We start from the raw sequence: 12,137 nt of genomic DNA, 5'->3' as shown, positions 1-12,137 counted from the left end.
TGTGAGCAGGTGGATTTGTTCAAAGAACACAAGCGCCCTGGGCAGCCCTGAGAAGAGCGGCTGCTGAGGGACCCTCACTTGCCTTCCCAACCCTGCTCACCTGCCTTCCCTCCTCTGTTCTCCCCCACCTCCGGATTACCTGCCACCTCCATGGCTAACCCACTAGAGTTCTCACCTGCAATGACTTGCTAAGCTTGCTAACACTGCTATGAGTGCCGCTGCTGTCTACAGTGTAACAAGTGGTGACAAGATTAATGGCCTTTTCACCTGGGGCAACCAGGAACTCTTTGCTCAGAGCAGCCTGCCTAGCAAGTTCAGCTTTCAAATGATCATGAAAATGGTCCTTTTCTCCTACGAAGATGAAATGAGACAGCTTGCAAATTTACTTGGCAAGTCCTGGAATAATGTTATACTTGCTTTGTATTCTTCCATTTTAAGGTGCTTGTTTTACAATACAAGGCTGCATGGTTTTACTGCTTTGTATACTGTGTTAAGTTGTAGTGTGAGTCATTTTAAGAGAATAATCCTAGGAGGAGGATATAAACCAGGGATATAAGCCAAGGCCAACTATGGCCCTCCTGCAGAGCAGGTGTTGGCCTACCGAGGCAAGAAGGATTGTCGTTTTTGAATGTGGGAGAGGAGAGCTGCTGTCATTCAGTGCTGGACCCTTTGGTTTGCTTCTGCTCTGCTGCTCCAGGCAAAAGGGAAATGGCGGCGGGTGAGGGGGAGAAGAGAGGAAGAAGAGGGTGGAGAGGGAGTTCAACTTGAAAAGCACACTCCAGGCCAAATCCTCACCACCACCTTCCCAGCCTTATTCTATATTCCAAATCATATTTTTGTATTTATCTTTGTACACCGCCCCAAACTTCCATCTCTGGGTGCAGGGGCATAGCGAGCTTACCCAGGGGCTGTTTCTCCCCATGGCTCCTGCTCCATTCCGCACCCCTCGACTGAGCCAGGCAGAGACAGCACATAATTGCTTGCTGCCTGGTCCTCTCTCCTCTCTGCTCTGCCATGGAATGCACAAGCACGGAAGGCGGAAGCAGCTGCTTGGTGGGCAGACACATAGCAAGTTGCTTACCTCGCCCGGGGCCAGGAAAGTAGGAGAACAAGAGGGCAACTCGTGGGCAAGGGGTGCTGGCCTTGGGGGCCCCATCCCCCATTTTCCAATGGATGCTACGTCCATGTCTGGGTGGTTTACACAGCAAAGGCTAAATCATTTAGCCTTTGCTTTATTTCCTCCTTCATAGGAACATAGGAAGCTGCCATATACCAAGTCAGACTATTGGTTTATCTAGCTCAGTATTGTCTTCACAGACTGGCAGCGGCTTCTCCAAGGTTGCAGGCAGGAATCTCTCTCAGCCCTATCTTGGAGTAGCCAGGGAGGGAACTTGGAACCTTCTGCTCTTCCCAGAGCGGCTTCATCCCTTGAGGGGAATATCTTATAGCGCTCACACTTCTAGTCACATGTGAAATATCCACCTATGCATGCCTACTCTAAATTAAGTCCTGTTGAGTCCAATGGGATTTACTCTCATGTAAGTATGATTAGGGTGAAGCTCCCTATAATATACTCCCTGTTTAAATCTCCTGGTTTAAATCTGGTTATTGCTTTTCCTATAAGAGGAAACGAGAAAGCATGGAGGGAATTCTGATTTAAACCAGGTTTAGTTAGTTAGTTAGTTCATTAGTTCGTTCGTTCGTTCGTTTGTTACAGTAGTTAGTTAGTTAGTTATTATTTTTATATACTGCCCAAAACTTGGGTCTCTGGGTGGTTTACAATTAAAAAATTTTTTTAAACAGGAACTGTGTTCTAGGGATCCTCATCCTATACATACTTACATACATAAGTATTTAAATCCCATTGGACTCAATAGGACTTAATTCTGAATAGACATGCATAGAGGATGCTGCATGATTGAGAAAGGGCAAAATGAATGGGTGGGGAGTAAGGCTGAGAAATTGGTGGTGTATATGTGGAAAGTGACTACTACTACTACTACTACTACTACTAATAATAATAATAAATAAATAAATAAATAAATGTTTTGTTAGCCAACCCACAACAAATTGTTCTCTGGGTGGCAAAGATTTATACAAAGATTTATTCGCTAATCTGTGGGGTGGGGTGAGGGGATAAAAGGCTCAGGAACAACAAAGTTGAGAGATGAGAACACCTAGGCACACAAGGAAGGAGGCTTTTGAGCACTCGTTGAAGGCAAGAAATCACTTGTATTACTAGGCTGTGAGACTGTTCATTTGCTGACAATTTATTGTTTCATTTCGTACACCCAGCCATACTATATGTAGATGACTTTTCAAATTATTTTTCATTGTTAAAGTAGCTTCAAACAAGTCATCTGGATTCTGTCATAACCAATCAATAAGTTAAATTAAATTCTTTCTATAAATGCTCATATATTTCCCCAATTTGATTTTGTGGTGCTTGCTGCACACAAGAGTGATGATGATGACGACGACGACGATGATGAGTGCCTACCAGCACACTTTGTCTTTCTTAAAACATTTTAAAAAATCCTGTGGCACCTCTTGTAATTTCCTGCTGGATCTGCCCCAGTGGAGAACCAAGCTCACCCTCACCTTAGCCATTCTAGAGGGTGGCAAAAAGACAGAACCCAGGAACTGCTATTTTTAATATGTCTCAAAGCATACTTGAATTTCAAACTCCTTTAAGTCTTTGCTGCAATTCCCAATTTTAAAGACAGTGATGGCAATAAATAATCACTTTACTATGAGCTTATGGTAGATGTTGGACTTGAACCAAGTGGTCACCCATGTCAGAGATCAGCACTTTATTCACTACAGCAGAGGTACCCAAACTTGGGGTCTAAGATGCTGTTGAACTGCACCTCCCATAGCCAAAGGCCATTGTGGCCGAGGATGATGGAAAACCGTAGTCCAACATCATCTGGGGACCCAAAGCAATGACAGCTTGTTGCCATTTGTCACTTGAGGCAAACAACAATGAACGGTCCTGCCAGGGGCGTAACAAGGTTGGAGGGGGCCCAGAAACAAGATTTTAAAATGGGCCCCCCCACCTGCCATCACCGCCTACCACAAAGCGGGGACTGGGCGGACAGGCGGCACAAAGCGGGGAGCGGGCGGGCGGCACAAAGCGGGGAGCGGGCGGGCAGCACAAAGCGGGGACTGGGCGGGCAGGTGGCACAAAGCGGGGACCAGGCGGACAGGCGGGCGGCACAAAGCGGGGACTGGGCGGACAGGCGGCACAAAGCGGGGAGTGGGCGGGCGGCACAAAGCGGGGACCAGGCGGGCGGGCAAAGCACGGGCCAGGAGGAGGAAAGCCAGCCCGGCCAGGAACCGCGGCCATGGAGAGGCAGCCATGCGGATGGGCGGGCAGGGAAAATCGAGGACTCGGGGACCATGTGGGCGGGAGAGGAAAGCAAGGACCATGTGGGTGGCCAGGGAGGGGAAAGGAGAATGGGGAACCATGCGGGCAGGGAGGGGGAAGGAGAGTGGGGGACCTCCACTTCCAGTGGCGACCTCCTCTTCCTTCCTCGGCAGCACGCGCTAGGCAGCAGCAGCAGCTGAGCATGCACGTTTCTCTGCACCAGCAGCAGCCAATGGGTGGGGAAAGAGGAGGAGCCCCGTCAGCCACAGAAGTAGGCAAAAGGGTGGAGGGTGGGTGGAGGCAGCAGCAGGCAGGAAATACGGCGCTCCAGAATAAAGGTGGAATTTTTTAAAATCATTTTTTAAAAATACACTTAATCGAGGAAGCTGGGGCCAGCGCTGGGTGGGGGAGGCACGTGACATGTCTCTCGGGTGCCCCCTAAGCTGTGGGGCCCCCAGACAACTGTCTCCCCTTGCCCGATCATCGTTACGTGCCTGGGTCCTGCACCTTCTTTTTAGCCATGTCTCTTGGTGGGAGCTTGCACTGATGCTACCCCATTCCCTAACTGATCCTTTCTCCCACTGGCCCCACCCACACCTCTGATGCCTGCACTAGAGTGTGGAGCAGGTTGCCCATGGCTCACTTGCCTCCTGAGGCCATCACCTCACACCACCCCGACCCAGGGTTAAGAACTCATTCACTACAGCACAGAAAGTATTAAAGCAACTCTGCTGCATGCAACACTTGGTCAAGTTTATTTGCTCAGTGGTCCTCATAGATGCCAGCTTATTCCTATTGAATGCATCCGTTTCTTGCTAAGAACATTTAGTCAAAGACGTGTGGCCGTCTTAGTTCTGCTGCACTTATGTTACAAATTATTTTGCACACAGAAAGAAAAGTAAATATTTTCTACTGTACAGGCAGACCATACCCTACTTTCACATCACCCACAAATGCATTTGTACAGTCCAATGTGTCGGACTTGCTGCAATCTGTCACACTGCAGATTGAGGTTAAACAAGTAAGGTCATTCTCTGCCAGTGTGGAAGAAACACATCAATTTAAAGATTTTAGAGCCTGAACATAGCAAACAAAACAAAAGAAAACAAAACCAAAAAAAAGTTCCATTCTAACAATATAGATGCCTATTTTCACAATTTAGATCCTGCAGGTTCACAGTGAATGTCATGTGTCAGGCAGTGCATTAAGGCAAACAAGTGCTGGGATTGCTTTCTGCAAGTAACCTATCACACATAGTTTAAGGTGTGTAAGCCATACACTCTGAAACTGCATTGCAAGTACGTGTACTCGGGCTCAGTAGAAAAGGCAAAGCTTGCATCAGAAAGAAGCAAGATATATCCAGAGATGCCCAAGGAAGGAGCTTTTCACAGGGGCTGGGAAAGAGTTTATTGAAATGTTTCTGCTATAAAAGCTTTCTTCAAGGCTAATTTTCCATATTTAATTATCTCACAAAGTGGCCTCTTTTGTACTGCCTCCTAGAGTGGGCCTCCATAACGTGATGCACCTAGTTGACTGCAGTCCACAAACCGTATATGGCAGCCCATCAGGGGTTTTGAGAAATCTCCTGTTTTTACTGCTTGACTAGGCAGCAAATACAGTGGTGGGATCAAAGACTTGGCAAGCTATAATATGTGGCTGGATAGGCTGAATCTGGCATTTTACAAAATGATCCACAAGCTGTGCAGGCCTGGCCAAGGCGAGAATCCAACAGACAGCACTTTGTGAAATAATTAAATAAGGATGGTTGAAACCCAGAGGGGTGATTTGGCTGATTATTTCCAATCAGCATGTGAACTTCAGGGTGGGCTCACATGACCTGCTGCAAATCAGGCAGCCAGTAAAATGTCAGGACACAAGACCACATTTGAAATTGGGCAGAGAATGTTGGTTGAATGTAAGTAATGTGGCACAAGAACTAGACTTGGGCAGGTTAAGTCTTCATGCCCGCCAGAAGAGTGCACTCTCCTGTACTGACATTTTACCAACATGTTACTGGCTTACTGACTTGCAGTGGGTCAAGTGAACCTGCCCTCAGCATGCCTCTCTTTGTCAGTTCCTGGACACACATAGCTCTTCTTCTTTCTGCTCATTTTCTCTCTCTGTTTTCCTTTCCTTAAATTCCTGTCTCTGATCTTCTGTAGCCCTTTGCAGATAACACTATCAGCATGAGTGGCATGAGAGAGGGAGTGAGGAGGAATAATCAAGATGCAGTGGGGTGGTGGGGGAGACTTCCATTCTCACTTTGGACAGTGTATATAAGTACATGTGGACCTCATTATCTATGGGGTTTTCATTCCTACACATTACTGTGGGTAATGAAACTGTGGATAATGAGGCACTGAGTCTATGGGATCCATGGGTTAGGTTGCTAGACTCTTAATAATGTGTTTAAAAGATTTTTAAAAGGGGAAAATGGGCCATATAAAGTGTCCTACCATGCTCTGCAAGTCTTGTGGCATCCAGCAATGCCCCTACCCCTGCAAGTCCCAATGGTTCCAAAAAGACCCAAAATATCACAGATTGTTTCCAATTTTTTATTTTTATTTTTTTACAAAATGACCCACAAAATTGCTTCTGCAGACAAAATGATGGCCGGATAGGACCTCCATGGTTATTTCCAGCCTTCTAGGAACTGAGGATATGTGGGTTTTAATCCTTTCATATCTGTGGATAAGGAGGTCAGGTGTCTATTTGACGCCTGTGGAAATGTGAAACAGCAAGTAGCAGATCCACATATAACTAAGTTTGCCTGTAAACCATCCTTTTAAAAATCACATCTGAAGGAGGCTTATATTACTCTTCATTCCAGTGGATAATTTCTTCTATCTACCCTCCTTCCTAGGCTCCTCTGCTTCTTGCATTCTCAGGTACTAAGCTATTCATTTCTAGGCCTCTGTTTTTGCTACTAATTCCTTAACCATTCTCATGTTTTCTTCCTATGAATTTGAGTCTCACCACAGTGCAGCATTTCTTCCCTATGCCCTTCTACCTACTGTGACCCTCTATAGCAGGCCTGCACAACATACGGCCCGCGGGCTGCATGCGGCCCGTGAGGCCTTTTTTCTTGGCCCGTGGGGCCATTCTGCTTGTCCCCCAACTGCCCGCCCGCCTGCCTCCCTCCCTCCCGATCCAAACCTCCATAATAATTTCTCGGACGTGTCTGCCATTCTTTCTAAATGTATTGTGGAAATCTCGGGAGAAGGGCCGGAAATCTCACGAGATGGGCTGTGAGAAGGGCTGAAATCTCGCGAGAGGTGAGACTTCCATAGCTACTTCTGGGGCTGAATGGGGAAGAAAATGGTGGCGGGCGGCAGCAACCCACACTGGAAGCCACGCAGGGAAGGAAGAAGCCACTAGAGGAAACCTTGTGGAGCCGTCTGCCGGCAAGCTGGATGGGTTCTCAGTGCCAGCAGCCCAGAAAGGCAACAACGAAAGGGCCATGCCGGTGAGAGGAGGTGGCGGGACAGAGAAGCGGGCGGGCGGAGAAACAGCGGCAGGGAGAGAAAGCGGCAGTGAGCGAGGTGCCGAGAAGGCCTGCCGGGTGTGCAAAGAGGAGGCCAAGGAAAGGTTAATTTTTCTTTAAATTTCTGCTGCTGCACGGCCGGGGGATGGCTGTGGGGGGTGGGGGTGAGCCAGGGGTGGTCCTTCTTCCCTCTCTCCCAGGCGTTGGCGGCGGTGGCTCCCATAGCAACTCAGGGCCTGTAGCGATGGTCGTTCCTACTGCTCAAGGACCCTTGCCTGTGCATCTCTCTCAAGCCAAGCCTCCTGCCCCATCCTTTTCATCTTTCTTTCCACTTCTCCCTTCTTTTCCAAAATTATGAGAAGAGCTTCTCATATTTCCCACCCCTTAAAAGTGTTCCATGTTATGTGTGATGATTTGGCAGAGGTGGTTAGGAAGAACAATGCATTTTATTATGTATTTTGTACAGATTGTATAATATTTATATTATTAAAATGACTTTTAATTCAACTTACTTCATATTAATTTAAATTAATCTTGGCCTGCTAGAATGTCAAAAGTTAAATTTTGATTAAATTCATTTTTAATTAATTTTACTTTAATTTGATTTAATTTGATTGATTGATATTAAGTGTTACTCTAATAATCAGCACCCTAAGAATTGACCTCGGCCCCCATGAACCAAGTCACCGGTGGTTTTGGCCCACCAGGTCATTTGAGTTGTGCAGGCCTGCTCTATAGCATAAGTGTAATTCAGCCAGTAGAAACCAGAAAGACTTGTTTGATCTTTTCCACCTGTCTGGGAAGTCTGGGCAACTCATCTAGTAGGGATGCTAATGAGGAAATTCTCTTGCCAGAATTTGTGATGGGACACATGGTTCCAGATTCCTTTGCCTCCCCAGCAAATCAGATGCTTTGCAGTTCAGATGTTACTACAGATTCTATGCATCCAATACACTTGCGGAATTTAAATATGCATTTTGCAACATATTATTGCATCAACTGTTTGGATGGGAAATACTTTTGCATCGGGGTGGGTGGTGATGGGGAAAATTTGGATCTTTAGTGGAAGAAAGCTGAATGGAAGTTAAAAGGGCAATGAGTAGCATTCAGATGGGATGGAAGCAGAGACATCCATCTATCTCTAAGCTCAGTCAGTAATTGACAGAGGCATCATTATCACCACAACACCTTCGTTATTTCAGAAGTTATATCCTGCTTTCTCACAGATGTCTTACAAATGCAGGAAAATTTACAATAAAACAAATTAAAAAGCAAAGCAGCAGATTATATTTTTCAATAATAACAAAAAGCCAGTGAGTAAAATTAAAAGGGGAAACAGATGCCATACAAGTCATCAGGCACCACTAAAAGCCTGAGAGGATAGTCTGGCCTTTGCCTGCTGCTGAAAAGAAGTGAGGGGGTGTCAGGCAAACACATTTAGGGAGGGAATTTAACAACGTGGAACTGTCTCTGTGTTACCATTTAGACCACTGGCCAATATATTCTAGTGCAGTGGACATCTCTCATGATGTCTCTCTTCCTCCACCCCCATTTCCTGTCTCTGTTCCTCTTGCACATGCCTACCTCTCCCCAAGCTCTTTTGCATGCACATCCATCTCTATTTCTCCTCGTCCCCAACGCTTGCTGTAGGGATGTGTAGTGAACATTTCAGTGCCATCCCAAGAGCTGTAAGGGTGTCCCTTAAGAGGAGGCGGGCAGGTCCTACCTGCCCATCCTCCAAGCCCCTGCCACCCAGCACTGCCCCACCACGGCACTGTTCAACCAGAAATACCTCCATGCAAGCGGCAGGTTGTTCCACTTTCCCCTTTATAATGCCATGCTGCGGCAGTGGGATGCTTCCCCAGAATACCTTGCATGGTGTCGGCACGTAAATGGCGCTGGCACATGAGCCGATGTCATTTACATGTCAACACTACGTGAGGGATGCTGGGGAAACATCCCGTTGCCACGGCGTGGTGTTTTAATGGGGAAAGCAGCACAAGCTGCTGCTTGCACTGAGTTATTTCCAGTTGAATAGCGCCATGGTGGGGCGGCGCGGAGTGGTGGATGCTTGGAGGATGGATAGGTAGGACCTGCCCACCTCCTCTAAAGGAAACCCCTTGGCCCGCATCAAAGGGTTTTGGTGCCAGAGAGCCGAAGCGTTTAGGCGCCTCACCGAAGAGGCACCGAAACACTCTGGGTTCATCCCTACTTCGCTGTTAGTGGCAAGGTATCACCATTTCAAGGTGAATGTAATTGTAGTGACGAGTGAGCTCCCCCAGCAGTTGGTACTGATACTGGCAATTACAATCAAAAATAGAAAATACTGTTAAAAAGAGAGAGTTCTCAGCTTGCTCATAAGTTGCCCCACAAGAACCCCCAATCTCCTTACCTAATGGCTCTTGCAGTGGCAGTAGCAGCTGCAATATGTGCTATGCATCTCTCTCCACCCCCACTCCTCCTCTACAGAACAATGGCCACAGTGGCAGGTAGAGATCTCTATCTCCCTTCCTCTCCCTCCTGCTTTTTCTCCCTCCTCTCATTTCTTGGCATCTTCAGCACTGGGAAAGGAAGTTTTCCTAGAGTCACCTGCCTATAATTCTTTATATTTTTTCCAGGCACCACAGAAGGGTGGAGTGACAGAGAGAGGAGGAAGAGGGAGAAATACAGAGTCCTCTTCTCTGTTGCCACTATCATCATCATAACTGGAACAGCCGCTATGTAACTGCATGCACTGATGAGTGAGAAGAAGGGAGGGTTAAAATCTGAGCCATAGAAGAACTAAGGGAAGCCTAATGCTCACTTCATTGTTAAGGTAAGGTTATAAGCTGCCAAAGTTTGCATTCTAAGCAGGCGTTTCCAAAACCTGGTGGCGACCTCTCTATAAATGCAGCCTTAAAATGGCTCCCCTTGCTTGATGGGCACCTGCATGAACTTATTAAACTGCTATGTTTTCCCAAAGTGAGGCCCTGCCCCTGCTTTTGAATGCATACCCATAATTGTATTATATTAGCTGAATCATAGGCTGTATGTAAAAGTCTGGCTAGAGTAATTCCTATTGTATTTTAAACCTCAACTTTATTTGTTGAGGCATTTCTCTAGGAATTGGACACCTCTGCTTTCCTTTTGTGCACATGACCAAATCTGCTGGAACATAAAGGGATAATTATAAAAACTAATCACAGTCACACATGCGCAACCCCCAAATATCTATGAACTTATTTTGAACTTAAGCACTGATTAGTTGGGCGGTTGAATGAAAGAAATGCAACAGTATCAACCTATGAAAAGACTGCACGGATTAGCCCAAACCCCTTGTAATATATGTGTTCAATTATAAAAACAAGGGGAATGGAGTAAGGCCTTCATGTTGAATGTATTAGTGAAAAGCATTAATATAATAACAGAATGAAAGGAATTGCTTTAATTATAGATTGTGTACTTTAGGGGGGGAAATGTTTCTCTAAGAAAAGGAAAGTTCTGCCTGCAACATCTAGGAGTTTGAGGTGAAAGCTCAAGAAACTTTATTACAGTCTTCCTTCCCTGGAAGTAAAGACTGAAGTGTTGGAGCTTTAACAACAAACAACAACAACAATCTAAAAAGACAACTGAGAGGCACATGATAGAGATTTATAAAATTGTGATGGATATGGAGAATTTGGAGAGGGTTTCCCCCCTCTCTATCATTATAATAGAACAGGAGATCATCCAGTGAAGTTGATGGGGGATACAGAAGATGTATTCAAGGCAAGTCTGGGGTCGAGTACTGAATGAGGCAGAAGGAGGCAAAATTATTCTCTAATGAATGATGTTGCTCAGACTGAGTGACCAAGCCTGGAATAACTTAAATGAGGCAGCCTTGCAGGATTGCTGCAAAGTAAAGAAGTTAGGGAAATATCCGGATGTGGGAGTACATGCTCTCAGTGGGCATGTTGTCCAAGCCCACCAAGTCCAGTTTCCACAATGTGTTACTGAGATTCTCCTGACTTTGTCTACCTAACTTCAAAACCTGGTTACAGAAGTTGGACAGAAGTCAGGAGAATCTTGGTAGCATGGCGCAGAAACCAGGCTTGGGTGGGTTTGAATGACATGCCCTCCAGGAACATGTGCTCTCAGGTCCCGAAATGTTCCTGACATTTCCCCAACATTGCAACATACAGCTCTGGCTAGGCATTAGATATTAATTCTCTCTACCTGGACACTGCTGTGGTTGTGTAGGAATAAGGTGCTTGAGCCCTGCTGCTAGGGTAACTGGTTTGAGACTCCTGATACCTAACAGGAGGATAGGTTTAGCAATGGATATTGGCCATGATGGCTATTAGGGGTGTGCAATTCGGATTTTCGGTGTTTTGATTCGGATCCAAACCGAAACACCCCTGTTCTGTTCTGTATCCGAATATGGCCCATCTGAATCACCACTGATTCGATTCGGATCCGAATTAATCCAAATCCGAATTGATTCGGATTAAAAAATGGGTCACAGGGGCAAAATAGAGGGGTGGGGTGGTAGTGCCCAATGGGTGGAGGCTACCACCCAAATGTCAGGGGGATTGGGCAAAGGGCTGGTTTTTGGTGAATTTTTGAAGTTTTAGTGTCTTTGGGGCAGATCGAGGGCATAACGTGCCAAAAGAGTGGGGTGGGGTGGTAGTGCCTAATGGGTGGAGGCTACCACCCCAATTGCAGAGTGATTGGGCAGAGGGCTGATTTTTGGTGAATTTCTGAAGTTTACGCATTTTTAAGGTTTTCCCCCATTAGGTATAATGGAGGGTGTATCGCTTCACGTCGGGGGGAAAGGGGTGGCCTAGAGCGGTGTGGGGTTGGTGGTAGTGCCGGGTAGGGGCAAGGAAGCTACCTGAATTTTTTCAAAGGATTTGGGCAGAGGGCTGATTTTTGGTTAATTGTTGAAATTTACACGTCTTTAAGGTTTTTCCTCACAAGTTATAATATAATGGAGCTTTCAGCAGCCCCATAAGTGCACTTGGGGGGTGCTGGGATGGCCCAGAGCGAGTGGTGGTGTAGTGCTCATAAGTTATAATATAATGGAGCTTTCAGCAGCCCCATAAGTGCACTTGGGGGGTGCTGGGATGGCCCAGAGCGAGTGGTGGTGTAGTGCACATAGGGTGCCAACCACCCCCATGGGTTCCTAACCCATGGCGTACAGGGTTCTGTTGTTTCTGAGGTATTCTGAGTGTGGATTCTATGATAGCAAATGAGATTTTAGGGGTGTGCAATTCGGATTTTCGGTGATTCGGTTCGGGACCCGAACCGAATCACCCCTGTTCT

General features: G+C 46.4%; 1 long non-coding RNA gene across 2 annotated transcripts in view; it reads left to right on the top strand.

The window, feature by feature from the left end:
• The window catches only part of LOC128322078 (uncharacterized), a 37,913-nt gene that overhangs the window by 16,034 nt on the left and 9,742 nt on the right, over window positions 1-12,137 (top strand). Inside the window, exons 1-2 of one of the 2 annotated variants that reach the window (XR_008305509.1) lie at window positions 6,754-6,958; window positions 9,473-9,669. This is a non-coding gene — a long non-coding RNA (uncharacterized LOC128322078). Of the gene's footprint in view, window positions 1-6,753; window positions 6,959-9,472; window positions 9,670-12,137 lie in introns of those variants that run through there. The other variant, XR_008305510.1, reaches the window with a different exon arrangement.

The sequence above is a fragment of the Hemicordylus capensis genome, chromosome 4, assembly GCF_027244095.1.
Source record: "Hemicordylus capensis ecotype Gifberg chromosome 4, rHemCap1.1.pri, whole genome shotgun sequence".
Lineage (NCBI taxonomy): Eukaryota > Metazoa > Chordata > Lepidosauria > Squamata > Cordylidae > Hemicordylus > Hemicordylus capensis.
This window is presented reverse-complemented; position numbering and strand designations above follow the sequence as displayed.